This window comes from Equus asinus, chromosome 6 (genome assembly GCF_041296235.1).
Source record: "Equus asinus isolate D_3611 breed Donkey chromosome 6, EquAss-T2T_v2, whole genome shotgun sequence".
Classification (NCBI taxonomy): domain Eukaryota; kingdom Metazoa; phylum Chordata; class Mammalia; order Perissodactyla; family Equidae; genus Equus; species Equus asinus.
Window position 1 is genome coordinate 13,576,163 of NC_091795.1, and position 15,890 is coordinate 13,592,052.

Below are 15,890 nucleotides of genomic sequence, written 5' to 3' on the forward strand. Positions count from 1 at the left end.
TTGCTTCTCCCTGTTCTCGCTGCCCCAGGACTCTGCCTTCCTTATCTTATTGTACTCAGGCTGGAGAGCGGACTGCACAGCGTGTGCACAGAGATAAGGCAATCCCGGCTGAAGCTGGCAGTTCAGGCTGCAGTATTTCCTCCCAGTATTCCTGGGTGCTCAGCGTGCTGGCTGAGGCTAGGGAAAGCCTCATTCTGGCAGGCTGGCTGGATTTCAACCCGAGAAACAACATCCTCAGGTCCAGCAGAGAAAGGGAAGCACTGAACCTCCTGGGAGGAGTCGGTGGGCCTGCCTGGCTGCGGGACCTCTGAGATTGGGGAGCAGGGAAAGGCCCCTTTGCTTTCTGAACCTCTAGTTTTCATCTAGAAAATACGAGCCATGTTGTCCCGGATGATCACTGAGGTTCTGCCTTAGTCCATTCGGGCTGCTATAACAAATTACCATAGACGGAGTGGCTTAAACAACAAAATTTACTTCTCACGGTTCTGGAGGCTGGAAGTCCGAGGTCAGGGTGCCAGCCCGGTCGGTTATGGCAAGGATCCTCCTCCTGGTTGCAGCAGGGGCCTTCTTGTTGCGTCCTCACATGGCGTAAAGTGTGTTGGCGAGCTCTCTGGCCTCTTCTTGTAAGGGCACTAATGCCATCCACGAGGCCTCCACCCTCATGACCTAATCACCTCTCAAAGGCCCCACCTCCAAACACCATCACATTGGGCACTGGGATGTCAACATATGGAATTTAGGGGGACACAGACATTCAGTCCACTGTAGGTCCCTTCCTTCCATCTCAAAATCAACTTATTAACAAGAATTGGTGTGTGTGTCCAATTTAAAGACTAAACTTCTGGTTCCATGGAAAATGGGGTGATCCCGGCTCTTTAGGGGATTCTGACACAGGACGAGAGTAAAAGGACCCTTCCAGGAGGTCAGAGCTGAGCCCCAATTCCTCAGGCCAACTCTCTTTAGAAAAAGACAAAAGGTCACAAGAAATAGTACGTCACATTCATCATGGCGAAATGCCCCACAGAGCCCATAAAAATCTCAGAATCTGTGGGAAAACATGGAGTCTATCAGATTTGGATCCAATTTTAGACACAAAATGTTATCGGGCTACTTTGTTCTTAAAAATGGCAAAAGCTTTCAAAAGTAAACTGCAACCCAGCAAGTGCCAAGATGTTCTAAGCGTTTGGCTTCTAGAGTTTAAGGATTTCATTTTTTCCCATAACATTAGCTTTCAAGAGAACACAGGGATATACTGGCTTTTCAATTGCTAGCATGCACCTTGTCTGCAAAAACCAAAAAGAAATCACCTTGAGTCTGGCACTTCCCCAGCTGGGTGTGGGGGTCTGAGAGACGAGGTGGTCACAGCAGCGAATAGAAGAATACCACTACTTCTCATGTTGGTGAACTCTTTAACAAACATTCTCTCCTCTTGATTTCCACCCTTCAGTATTAATACCTCCCTTTTATTGACTGAGTTTTGGGGTGTATGTGATTTGCCAAGGTCACTTGGCCATAGCAACCATGTCAGGGTGCCAAGGATCTCTGCTAAAGGCCACAAGCTGTCTTCATTAAACCATTTAAAAATGCTACTGACCCATTCTGGTGATGGCCATTCACACGCTGTGATTTAAAATCAGGCGACAGGTCACCTCTGCCACACCCGAGGACAAGGCTGAGTGCTTCACAGGTATCTCACATAAACAGGGTGCAATATATACAAGAGCTGCCAAACCCAAGCTGTTAAAAACACAAACAGATCCTCAAGGAAGTTCATCTTGATGGCACCACCCCAAGAAGCACAGACTCGGGGATGAGACAGCTGCTTAACAGAGATGGGTATTCAGACACACGGCAGGACGGAAATAATAGAAGATTTTGCATGTAAAGCAGAGGTTAGATAGCTAACCGTTTTAAACAGCTAATTCGTGCAAATACAGCACAGCTTCATAGAAACTGGAAACACAAAAGGAACTTTTTCTTTTAAATTTAAGCACCATATCTCCTTCGTTAGGCAGCCCCACTATTTCCCAGGTCTTTGCTGGCGAAGGGCCAATCCAGGTCTCTCTCTGAAGCTGGTTAGCTGAAACTTTCTCGCTGTGTGCTTACAGGATGCCACTAGTCCAGCATGTGGAGATCAGAGAGAGAAGAAACCCGCCCAACATTTGGAACAGCAACAGACCACTCCCCTCATGTGACTCCATTTATACCAAACAGCACAAGGCCAAGGAAGCAGCACAAACTGGAGCCGGCCACCTCACTGCCGAGACAGCTATTTTCTCAGAGCGCAGGGGGATGGCGCCCCCCGAGTGATGCAGCCAAGGCAGCAGGCCGCGGCTGAGGAGGAGCCAACTGCAGGGTGGATGCAGCCAGGACAACCTCCCAGGCAAGAGCTTGGAGCAGGTCTCTACAGAAATCAGGGGACAAGGATGCCTGAGGCACGGCCAGCGGGAGGCAGACTGACCTGCCCGGAGCCCCCTTGGAGGAGGCAGGGCACTGCCGCGTTTCCCTAGAAACTGTTGAGTGGACCACGTCTGTTGCGTGGCAGTCAGCAGCCAGTACAGGTTCTTCTCTCATTCCGTCCCGGGAACACTTTGAACGCCCACCTGCCTGCCCTGCACAAGGTGCTGCGGGTACAGGAGGCTTGCAGACCCACCCCGAGCCCAGGCTTGGCTGTGAGAATGGCATGCACACGTATTGACACGGGCAATGATTCTGGCAGCGGTGTCCAAGACCGAGCTGTCAGAGAGTGGCGGCTGGAGCCCTGCCAGGAAGCATCCCACTGTTCACTGGAGAGCAAGCGAGGGACTCAGGGCTCCGGGAGCTGAGAGTCAGCTTGCAGAGGGTGAATGACAGCACAGAAGGTGCAAACGAGTTAGCACTTGCAAATCTGAGACAGTGGAGAAGTTGGGAAGGAGAGGTGTAATGCAGGCAGGGGTCTGTCTTCATCAAGGCCACCTTTAACTCTAAATTGAGGGGTTTTGTGCATGCCCTGGACACAATCTCCACAAGGGGGACCTTTCCAGATCCAATGAAAGCAAAGAAGATAGTAAAAGGGGGCAGGTTTTGTTCTGAGCTGCCACCCGCTGTTGGTAAAGCTGGTATGTGGGAGTGAGTTATAGATTCCAGAAGAAGAAGTGTGGCAGGTGACAAATGCTTCCAGGACCCCAGAATTATGTGGAATGAGGCCACCTCACCACTCTCAACGTGGAGGGCTGAGAGAAAGGGGCCAAGAGTGGAAATCTTGTGGGAAAGACCCAGAAGTAGCTCAAAAATAAGAAGCTCTCTTACCTCCAATGAAATCAGTTTGTCCTGAGCCATAAAGCCAAGAGATTATGATCAGCCAAGGGCTACACAGGATGGAAACAGAAACAAGTTCTCTAACCTGAGAGATCATAAAACCTCTACGAAATTGCCACGCAAACTTGCTGTGAATGAATCTCTCTCTGACAATCACTGTGAAGGGGGAGGAGAGACCATAGAAACAAAACCCTCCCTGCCCATTAAGAAAGACTTGGCGCAGTCCAGAGTGATCTCTGCTTTGGGTCCTTACAAGAACCGGCATCCCAGGGCTACGCCGCCGCCATCATTCTTGGCAACGTTCCACATGTGTCTGCCCCCACCTCCACCACAAACACACACCAAAACTGGGGGTTTAAACTTCTCATAGTTTTATTAGATCACGATGTGCAGGGAAACAGGCCTCTGACGCACCAACGATGACAACACTGTAGGCCACGTCTTTCCTTGACAGCACAAATGAAAGTGCTGATGTGGCAAGTAAGTGATTTGCTGGAGCAACGCAGCAGCCAGATGGGCTCCTCCCTGCCCTCACTCCAACCCACCTCCTCAAAAACACTTCTCTGCCGCAAGGCGATGCCTGACCCCTCCTTCACTCTGTCCACAGGCGGCCATGTGTACGCCTCCAATGCTGCCTATTTCTAAAGAGGCCTTAACCTTGCAAAACGGAAGAGTGGAAAATTGAAGCCATCTAGTTCTAAAATTGAAGAAATACTAGACTTCTCCGTATAGCCCTAAAGACAAATCTGAATACCACTGAAATGCACCATTAGTAAAACTGCCCCCAAAGGCCTGTAGGCCCACAAAGAGGACCAGCGATCAGGCACCAGACTTGAAATGGAATTATCCTGTCCCTGGAAACTTCCTTGAAACATAGATTTTCTTCTCTAAATTTAGCAGAAAAAAAATGTAGAACACTCCAAATATGATTATCATGGACAATTTTGTAGCCATTAAAAATATGTTTAGAGGTTGGCCCAGTGGCATAGTTGTTAAGTTCATGCATGCCACTTTGGCAGCCCCTGGTTCACAGGTTCGGATCACAGGAGCAGACCTACACCACTCATCAAACCATGTTATGGTGGTGACCCACATACAAAACAGAGGAAGACTGGCACAGATGTTAGCTCAGGGCCACTTTTCCTCACCAAAAAAAAAAAAAAAAAGTTTACATAGAATGTTTACTGACATGGGAGAATGCTTATGTTCAGGTTAAGGCAAACAACTGGAATGGAAAACTGCAAATAATATTATCTCAAGCCTGTGAAAATGCATAAAAAAGATTTAAGAGATTGGTAATACAGAGTGTTGGTTAAGACATGGAGACAAGGCACCCTTAGACACTGTCAGTGGGAAGGGGAACAGGCATAGCTAGTTGAGTCATCAATTTGGTAGCATCTGTCAATATGTCAAACAGATGTGCCCCTTAATCCAGGAATCCCCTCCTAGTAATCCCTTGGAAACCCTGAAATGTACGTGAAGACGTACAGACAAGGGAGTTAACACAAACATTGTTTGTAATAATAAAGAAGTGCAAACAAAGCACAAGACATGTTTAACATTAGGGAATGGGTGAAATAAATCATGTGTCAGCCATACTTCTGAATATGACTGTGAGACCTTTAAAAAGAATGAAGTAGATATAAGAAATGACCAAAGAAAATCTCCTGCTATAAAAAAAGTCGCCAAACAAAATGCATAGAACGAGTTCCGTTTGTTCAAAACGAAAACGTACATGTGGGTATATACGTAAATACAATGAAAAATGACTAGCAGAACACCCCTCCACGGTTAACAGCAGTCACCTTCTGAGAAGGGCGGAGAGCTCTGGGGTGCATTAGTTACGCTGCTTTTGCTATAACTAAAAAAAAAAAAAAAACCTAACTCAACCTGCTTTAAGTGGCCAGGAAGATTTCTGGATCTCCCAATGTCCCATAGCAGAGACTCCTCCTTGCCTAATTCAGAAGGTCAAGGGCACTGTGGAGGCCCCATTCTTCACCTGCGCATTCTTTGGCAGGTCAGCCAAGCCTGCTCGGTGGCTGACTGCTGCCCCAGGTACACGCATTGGTGTCCAGGAGAGGCTGCCTCCCTTGCCTGTTTTTAAGGAGATCCGCCCTCATGTTTTACTGGCCAGGACAAAGTCCACGTATTCACCCCCAGCCAACCACTGGCAAGGACAGCAGGCCCGCCAGGGTTGCTTGGCCAATCAGGATTTACCTCTGAGACATGTGGAGGAGGGTGGACTCTGAACAGAATCAGGTCCCCCTGTCAGGCAGAAGAAGGGGATGACTATTGGGTAGGCCACAGAGGGTGACCGGGATCTTCTTCTTTTTACTAGAAATGGTTCTGGATTATTTGAAATTTTTACAGGATTGTATTAATTTTTAAAAATTTAACATAAAAAATATTTAAACATTTTAATGCATAGAAAAAAGACTGAAAGGAAATACACCTTGAGCTTATGGGTAATCTTCATTTTCTTCATTCTTTTCTGTATTTTCCAAAAATTAAATATACTTTTATAACAGAAAAATAATAATTTAAAAAATGTTCTCCTGTTCTCAATATTTTGACTTTCAAGGGACACCAACATCCCTCGTGAAACTGTGCAGCTCCATTTGGTTCAGAAGAGCCTGGAAGACGCACTCTGCTCAGCCCTGTTGTTTGCCTTCCTTAGATGGGCTTGTGTCCACTGGCAGCTGCGAGGATTTCAGTGACCTGGGAACATAATCCCCCCAGGCTTTCAGCAAAGCAGCAAAGTCCACAGACTTGGGTCCCTGGGTCCCACCTCCCACCCTGTGGTCCCACCACGGCTCGGATCTCCATCATTCTGGGTGCTCGATGCTCACTGCCCCCTTTCCCTCCCTTGTTACCTGGCTCCCAAGGCTTGCCTTGGCTCCAACCACTCTTCTATTTTTCCATCCCTCACACATCAAACTGTCACTGCTATTCTCTTGCAATTAGTTTTCAAGGTTTATTTTGGGGGAACACGGAGCCTCAGTTGGAGCAGAGAAATTTCCTTTCAAATAATAAATGAAACTTTAAATATATATATATATATGTATCTTTATATACACAAAAAAGTAGAAGAATGTTGGTTGAAATATTTTGAGGGCCCCCAGACTACCCCTCCTAAGGTGAGGGTGAATATGCCTTGGAATATCCATCTTCCCCAGACGTCAGGAGGAAGCAGTCATCTCAGAGCACAAAGTATAAAACATCTACCCAGTGAATTCCGACACACCCCGCACTAATGTCAGGTAACTCATACTAAACTGAAAAGGACTGATCGATGGCTTTAATCCTTAAAATTAAAGTGCCCGGCCAGGGATGCAGCAATGCCTCTCAAAGAGGAGAGGCGCTTGCCCTTCCCTCTGAATCATATTTTTAAGGAGTGCCTGATTGCCATGCACCCCAGTGGGTCTTGATCCACAGAACCCACAGGTTAGGTACCAGGAACAGCCTCAGGTAAATATACTGCTAAAAGGTATCGCCAAGGCCAACCAGAAGCCAGGGCGCGGCAGGAGAAGAGTGGAGATGTGCATGCTTCCAATAATTCTGTTTTGCATCTGACTGACTTCCACAGCTGCCTGCCCTCCAGCCCTAGCCCAGTTCTCCACTGTCAGTCTTGGGTCTGTTGGTTAACCAAACTGAATCTCTAATTGGTGAACTAGGCGAAAAAATATTTTAGGAACCTCTACTTCCTCCTTGCCTACCAGGCCCCTCTCTCCCATCAACAGTGATAAAAGCAATCACTTGCCTGCCCTGTGTCCTTTATGGTAATCCTACCAACTTGACCAGGTAAGCATTGTTCCCACTATTTTTCTGACCAGGACACTGAGGCTCCAAGTTACACAGCAGGTGAGCATCACCCTGCAGAGTGGGATCCCAGGACCTCATTTTCAGTCGAGAAAGAATCTCTCTCTCTCTTCCTCAACGTGTCAGCTCCTCGAGGGCAGGGAGAACCCATGCGCTTTACTTTTCGATCACCTGGGCCTACTACACATTAGATGCTCGGTAGACATATGCTGAATTGAGTTAAGTACTGCTAGTGTGTCACAGCATCAGGAGCACCCGGGAGCTTGTAAGAAACGCAGAATCTCAGTCCCAACCGAGACCTGCTGAGTCAGCACCTGCATTTGACAAGGTCCCCAGGCAATCGCATGCACTGTGAACTTTGAGAAACTAAGCTCAGCACCTTCCACCTTCTTTAATACATTGTTTCTTCACACCAGTGTAAGGTAAACTCTCGTTTCTATTCTGAATCATCAAATGGAAAGCATGCGTTGTTTTATGACCTGCAGAAATTCAATTCAAATTCTGGGGGAAACTTTACCTAAGAGATTACTTCACTTAAACTGCCAAGTGGTCCCCAATCTCAAAGAATTCAGTGAGAAACAGTAGTGCCCTAGCTAAGGACTGCATTAAAAAAATTCCCCCTTTAAACATATGTTCACATTTAATAAGTTTTTATTTAGTGCTCTAAGGTACTATTAATCATCATCAGATTTAAACTAAAATTACTCATGGTTAAGTACCCCATTAACACTTGGAAATTTCTAAGCTGTGGATAACTATCATCGACAATTCACCTCGTTTCCTACAGCTATTTGTTGAGCACCTATTATGAACAAGGCCTCCCAGGGATGAGATGCTGTGGGGAATACGAATGGGGCAGTCCCTGACCTCCCATCTTGGCTACAAATAGAATGAAGACCAGGCACATGCTAATCAAACGTTTCTGAAAGCAAATAATGCATCAAGTATCATTTCCACTATTTAAATGTGAAACTCAATTAGATGCTTCTATGATGTAGCTGATTAAACTACTGGCGTAAAGCAGACAAGAATACTGAGTCATTCGGCTATTTTCAACACCTCGGAATCTGACCTCTCTCGGGAAAGAGATGTCGCCTTTGTGCATGGGATCAGCATGAGACAATCAGTGTGCCGATCACAATGCAAAAACGGACTCTTCATGTAAAGAACAAAATACATACTTGTTTTAAAAATTAAGAAAAAGGACTTAGCTCTTTGGCTTCTTAAGGTTCAAAAGCAAGACTGAAAAATTAACGCATAAAGATGGTGGTATGAAAAGCATATGCATGCATTATTATTTTAACCTTAAAAAATAATTAATTTTGAATTTGTAACCTAAAAACAAGCAGCAGTGTTAAGAGCCAGCTATAAAGATTACCAAGAGTTAAGAAAGATGGTTCAAAAAAATAAGATGAATTCAACCTAATAATGACACACATCAGATGAGGTGGGTCATTTTTTACCATTTTGATTATTAAACAGCCAGAAACAGAAAAAAGGGCCCAAACTCTTAAAAGAACCAAATGAGCTTAAAAACAATTGTTATTTTCTACCTAAAGATGAACACTTTCATCATATCAGGGAATTTTTTTCATCACACTAGTAAAGCCTCGCTTGGTTCTTTTCTCAGCATGTTTAACTCTTTAGGGGGTACCGTTTTACTAATAACATATTTGCTCTAGAATGTACTCCCTCCCCTCTGGCCTCCACAGGAGTCACTCTGGGGAGCGGTGAGAATAAAACCGGATCCTACATTTGCGCGCAGTGGGACAGATCAGCAAATAAATAGAGGCATCGATTTCCTAGAAGAAAACGTCTAAAAGCAGCACATTTACAATTCTTCTAAGCCACACTCCACATCTCTCTGTGAGATGGAACACAATTATTGAATGTCTTTATGTTGCACACTTTATTTTTAACTAAATGTTTAAGCAGACTGCTGAGAAATGCCAATGCTTCTACCGGTCCTGGTTTAGCTGTGCAATGACACACAGATTCTTTGCTTTTGCAAAATAGTGACCCAAGTCAGGATAACTCTTTTTAACATTATATTTATTTGGTGGCTATTATTAAATACATTATGGGGTTATTTCTGGCAAATTCTCCCTTTAAGGAAAGCTTAGTGACAGAAAGATAGAGCCCTTGAATTTTGAACTGATGCCTCCCAAGGAAGGCAGCTCAGTTTCAGTGCAAGCCATAACTAGCTGGTCAGTTCACTGGTCGGGGACTAAGCTAGCGTGAGATAGACAGAGGCGTGGACAGAGTTGATCCTTGCCAGGAACTGCTTTACAGCTAGTTATCTTCGAAGTGCAAACCAGGAAAACCCTCCTATTAAGGAAAAGAGGGTTTGGGTTCTAAGCGATCAAGAATGACTAGTTCGTCTCCTCTAATTAAGTTAATTTAGCAACTACTCAATACTTTATCTGTAAAGAAAAAGGCCAACCAATTGAATGAATTTGGGGCCAGATACCAAAGCAGCAGCTACCTAAGTTGAAATACGTAGAGCTCACCCCTCTCGGACCCTTTCTGAACACCTGTTGAATTCCAGGGCTTTTAAATTTCCGAGCTAAAGCCTCCTGGATACAATCCTGGGAGGTTTTAGACTTTCTGGAAGTGCGTGTGTGTATTTTTAAGATTTCCATCTTGCTTAATCAACAAAACTGGTTACTAATTATTTATGAATCACAGGGCTGAAAACAAACTTTCTTACCTTGAGCAGTTAAGGAGTGGCAGGGGGAGGAGCGGGGTTGGTTTTTAATTTAGCCCCCTGGTACCTGTCCCTCCCCCTGGTCACCGACCCTGCGCGGCTCTAGAGAAAGGTCAAAGGTGCGCCGCCTCCTCCGCTCGGGGAGGGAGCACACCTCCCCCCAACACCAGACGCTGGCATCCAATCTGGGGAGCTCCGGGCGGCAAGGCGACGCGAAGAGCCAGGCTACGCGCTCTCTAAGCGGCCAAGGGGCAGACTCGGCACCCAGTCCGGCCCGGAACCAATTCCGACCTAGGGACCCCGGGAGATAGCGGGCCCGGGGTGCGCATGCCGCGCTCTCCGGGGGTCCCCGGCTCCCCACGCTCCGGGGGGCGTGAGATGGGAATCAAGGAGGCCAATGGGCAACCCTCAATGCTGCTACGAGGTCACGGCCTCCATCCACCCGATGGTACCCTCTGAGCACCCTCAAATCCTTAGGTTCGGAGTGCCTCGTCCCCCGCCTCCTCTGGCGAGAGGCACACGGAGCCCACCGCCCGGCCGCTGCTGCAGTCCTGCAGGACGCGAGGTCCGGGCGGCCGGACCGAGGGTGGGGATGCAGACCCACCACCCTGCGCCCTGACCCCCGCCGCGCAGCCCCGAGCCCGAGCGCCCCTCCCGGCCCCCCACGTCCACTGCGCCGGCGAGCAGGTGACCGAGTCCCGCGACCTCGCGCGCACGTACCTCCACCCCGGACCCCCCGCGTCACTGGGCGCGGCCCCTTACCTCTGAGCGGGCCGGGGCGGCCCCGCGGGGCCGGGCGCCGACTGGGCCGGGGAGACGCGCCTCCCGCCGCCGCTGGGAGCCGAGGCGGCGAACGGGCGCGGCGAGCTCCTCCTGGGCGGCGGCGGGAGGCGCTGCTCTCGCTGCCGCCACCGCCGCCGCCGCCGCCGCCGCGGCTGCGGGTCTCCGAGCTACGCGGCCGCCGCTCTCGGGCCGCCGCCGCGCCGGTCCCCTGGCTCCTGCGGGAGGCCGGCTGCTGGCGCGGCAAACTCTTCCGCACGCAGGGCCGGCGGGGAGAGCCGCCGCCGCCTCTTCCTCCTCCCCCTCCCCTCTCCCTCCTCCTCCCTCCTCCTCCCTCTCCTCCTCCTCCTCCTCCTTCTTCTTCCCTCTGCTCCCGCGGCCGCCGCCGGCCGGGTCTGTCCTGGCGGCACGCCGGGCCCTGGCCCCGACGCAGCCTGGGACAGGCACCCTGAGCGCCGTCTCGGCCGATGGATCCCCGGCCCCCAGCATCCCTGGGCGGCGCAGACACCCGCGCGCCCCGAGGCCTCCCCCGCCTCCGCAGTGCTGCCAGGGATGCGCGGCGGGGTCCGGCCTGGGGTGCGGGGTCGGGACTGGGCGCGGGAGGGGTGGTTGTGCTTTGAGGTGAACTGGCCGAGAGGGGAGGCAAGCGGATGCGGGGCTGCCAGCTGAGGTCTTGTTAAAGTTGTCGCTGGGGGTAGCAAGGAATCTTCCTTCCTGCCCAGTGCAGACGCTCGCCGTGCCCACCGCTGCCACCCCACTGTCCCGTGCGTTGGGGGGCGAATATGAGACTGTAGTCCCCTCCACTCTGTCCTCGCGGGGCAGCTATGCGCGCGGAGCCAGACCCAGGGCACAGGGCGCGCCTCTGCGCGGGGAACACTGCGATTTATCAATGAGCGGCGGCGGCGACAGCGAGCAGTGGGGCTGGGGGGAGTGCTGAGAAGCTGGGGTCGGGGGAGACGCTGGCGAGCGCTGATCCGGGGAGGACCGCAGCGCCTGCTGGGGGGATGTTTCTTCCAAGGAGAACATAGCCTGTCAGGAAAATGGGTCAAGGATGGAAAGCAACCTGCTAATTGCCCCCCTCCTCGGCAGAAGCACTTGAGGGGGGGCGGGTGGCTGTGGCCAGGAGAGCACACTCGGAACTCCGCTCTGCCTCTCCCTCCCCTCCCCCGCTGCCCTCCTCTCCTTTTGCACCAATGCAGGAAATGTTCCACTGACCTACATATTTTTCCAAACATACGTGACCTTTTTTTTTTTTCCCCCTCTGTGGGAGGAGACAGGCGAGAATCCAAGAAAAGGAGAAGCTGGAGCGGCGCGCGCGAGGAAACAGGGAGGCTTTCATGAAGGCTCCCGTAAACCCCGAACAGAGACAGATGCACATAAATAGTCTCGGGGAGCCAGGAGCTGCCGTTTGATACTCTGCGACAGAGACGGGTGAAAAGGGGAGAGCACTCGCCGAGGCCCGGAGCGGCGACAAGGTTCCCCTAGACTCGCAGACCCCCCGCCACCCCAGGCGGTGGCGTTCATCGCGTGGAGGCGCCTGGGGAGAAGCCTAAAGGAGGAGAGAGGTCCTCTAACCCTGGGAGGTCACCCCTTCCCTGACATCACATAGGTACAGTGCCTGGCGCAGCGCTCTGCGCCCAGCAGCCTTTTTCTGATGTCCTTCGGTCCCTGGCACATTCCGGCAAGCAGCCCTGGAAAAGAAAGCGCCCCCGCCGGTCCGTTTCTATCATGCTCGGTTCTGTGGCTAGAGGGAAGCTCCTAGGGCCTTTCCTCTGAACACCGGCCGGGGCGGTGGACTGGGGGTCGCCCCCCACTCTCTTATAAGGCTCTTGCTTTATCCTCTCCCCGCTCAAGTTCAAGACAGGCCCTCTCCCGAGCAGACCCGACCAACAACGCCTTATTTGGGCATGCAACCCCACACCGTCAATTAGATCAAAACGCTCGCACAGAGCTCCTTTTTCCCCCCTGTAAAGTAGGTCATTCTCTTTATTTCCCACTTGTATTATTTTTGTCTAATTCTCCTCCTGAAACATAATCAGCTGCAAGGAGCTTTGAGCATCCTAAGAGAAGCTGTTATTCTTAGGCTTGCTTCCGACTTGGAGGGCTTTTCAAGGAGGAGGAGGAGGTATTTGGCACATTAGTGTTTTGAAGTCGCTCCCTTTCCAAAAGGAGAACTTTTTTAAAAAAATTATTTTATTTTACTTTGTTTTTCTACTCCCTCCCTTTCCTTGGGGCAAGTAGGTTTCGCCCTGCCCTTAAAGTGTGGCCATGACTAATGTCTACTAAAGGATGAAGTTCTGTGCTTTTAAGCAGATTTAAAGCAGAATTTAAAGGCACCTCCCTTCCTTTCTTGCTTTGAAAGAGATTCCAGCCCCCTCCTCCTCCTCCCTCTTGGGAGCTAGTTGAACAATCGTTAAATGATCTTTTAGGAAACAAATGGACTATAGTCATAACGCATCAAATAATTCTACAGTGCAACAACTATTTTTGCTATGGTCTGTTTTTACCTGTTGCTCAGTAGGATATCCCACTAAATGTGTGGTTTCTGGCTTTCAATCACGGAGATGATGCATATGTAGTTGCTGTACTTATTCCAGACTCCATCCCATCTCCTAGTGTTACTCTCACTCGGGGTAGGACCCCTGTCTGACCATAAGGGGGAGTGGAGCCTGCAGCAGGGAATCCAATCAGGACTAGAGCACAACATTCAAGAATGTGCCCTTCCCCCAAAATTTAGAGGAGAGTTGAAGAGGAAAGTTTACCTTCTGTTCATTCTAAGAATTTGACAGTTCAGTTCCTTTTATTGGCTTTTGTGAAGGTTTGTCATGAATCAGGCGGGGCTTGGCCTGTGATGGATCAAGGAAACTTTACAGGGGTTTCTGTACAAGAAAGATTTACAATGTAGAGGCGAGGATAAAGATGAGGCCAAATAGGGCTGGTGCCAGAAGACAAGGTGCCACAGGAGTTCAAGGGAAGGAATCAGGGTGGAATTCTTAGAGGAGCTGACATTGGTGCTAGGGTTTTTTCATCAACCAGCTAACAAGTCAAACTAGATCATAATCTATGCATTATTCAAAATGTGCAGCATGGAGCAAAAGAACCATTTCAAAACTGCATTACCAATTTGGGGAAATTCTCAAGTCTCATATGGTTAGTCCTTTAAAAGAAAGTCGCTTTATTAATTGAATGCTGCAATGGTGTATCCAGGAACCCTAGATATTTTTCAAAGAATCAAAATTTATGGAGGGGAGGATAAAAATCTTTAACTGCAGTCAATGATGTCAATCTTTGAAGATATCAGTGAAACAATTCATAGTGTTTGCAGTCTGATTGGGTATTCTTTTCCGTCATAGAAGTTGAATCTGTAGCATATCCTAATTTAACACTATTTGTCCAATTAAATTCTCAAAGTACGCACACTGCGGGTGTTCATATGTGGTGCTCCATACAGGCAAGAACGTGTGGGCTGCTGCAGTAACTACAGCACTAGCTCAGGGCTTGGGACCCACATTCGGTAGGTGTCATCAGGAAGTTAAACACAAACATTAGAATAGACAACAACAAGACAGGGTCCTATGCCAGATGATATCGTTGCAGTTTTTCTGACTAATCATAAGATAGAAGAGCCTACTTTTTTTTGAGGAATGTCCAGAAGCTCATTTATGGATTCTTACCTCTGAGTAGCAGTTTTTACTTCAAAATTAAAAAGAAAATGCAATACCATGCATTACTGAGTGGAATAACATCATGCTAGCGAAGAAAACTTGCAACCGAGGCAGAAGGGAAAGTTGGGTCGTACAAGGATGAAGAAGAGCCCTCCCAGCCCAGAAACCGGAGACCGACTGACTCAGGCCAGGGCTTCTGAGCACCTGTAGAAGGCAGATTTGAGAATGTCCACCCTGCTTTGAAATAGCAAAGTTAGTTTCAACATGTTGGTTCTGCAGAAGCTTCATAGCAATAGAGAAGTGCAGGCTGGTGATTGGTTCATGCAGCAGGCTCTCTCGTGGGCCTGACGATGCTACCAGGGACAATCAAGGCCTTGTGCGGCCTGCCTGGTAGAATTAAGACTTCACTTGACGTTTGTGCCTCTTAGATCATGTGGTTGGCAAACTAAAGAGTGAAGTAAGATTTCCTTACCAAGCTGGTCTGGAGGAACCAGGGAGGAGGTCTGGGCCGGAGGAGTCTGGAGGTGACAAAGCCCCAGAGCCTCAGCTAATCCCCTCTGGTTAATTGCAGTACTTCCAAGGACCACGGGAGGAAATGGCACACATGTGTGCACATGCATGCAAACACAACACATCTGAAAAAGAGATGGTAAGATATTGACAATATGGGCACTTGAGAATAATCTTCCCTTATAGTTAAGCCCCCCGAGGAAGTCCCTTTGTGTATATTTTCTCTAGTAATGAAGTTTGATTTTAGGCCACATTTTTTTCTCTTCTACAAGGATCTTTGACAAAAAATAGACTTGATTTTTTAGAGCAGTTTTAGGTTTACAGCATATTAAGCAGGATGTACAGAGATTTCCCATATACTCCTGGCCCCTCTCCCCCCAGCCTCTCCAATTGTCAACATTCTCCACCAGAGTGGTAGCTTTTTTACAACTGATGAACCTACGCTGACACATCATAATCACCCTGAGTCCATAGTTTACGTTACGGTTTGCTCTTGGTGTTGTGCTTTCTGTGGGTTTGGGCAAATGTGCAAAGGCACGTACCCACCATTATAGGATCATACAGGGTAGTTTCACTGCCCTGAAAATCCTCTGTGCTCCACCTAGTCATGCCTCCCTCCCCACTAAACCCTGGCAACCACTGATCTGTCTCCATAGTTTTGCCTTTTCCAGAATGTCATATAATTGGAATCACACGGTATACAGCCTTCTCAGATTGGCTTCTTTCACTTAGTAAAATGCATTGTTTCCTCCATGTCTTTTCATGGCTTGATAGCTCATTTCTTTTTAGCACTGAATAATACTCCATTGTCTGGATAAGAGGATTTTTAAATTGACATTTTAGTAAATAATGTTTGCAGTAATAAAAGGTAACATTTATCTAATACTTATGTGCCGCGTATTTATATTACCTCATTTCATCTTCATAAGGCCCTGTAAAAAAGTGATTTATGATTTCCAGGTGACAGATAAGGAGTCCGACTTAGAAAGGCTCAAGGTGTCCTCAGTCACTCTGCACATAGGTGGCAGAGCAGAGTTTGATCCTGCCTTGATGACTGCCAAGCCCATGCTCCCTCCCACCGGATACAGCTTTCAGCTGTGTCGGATGCCAAC

General features: G+C 48.7%; 1 protein-coding gene across 1 annotated transcript in view; it reads right to left on the bottom strand.

Annotated features, from left to right (window-relative positions):
• The window catches only part of NPAS2 (neuronal PAS domain protein 2), a 158,484-nt gene extending 147,721 nt beyond the window's left edge, over positions 1–10,763 (bottom strand). The window contains exon 1 of the mRNA XM_044772984.2: positions 10,586–10,763. The gene's annotated coding sequence lies outside the window, so the exon portion shown is untranslated. The remainder of the gene's footprint in view (positions 1–10,585) is intronic.
• Between the last annotated feature and the right edge of the window lie 5,127 nt (positions 10,764–15,890).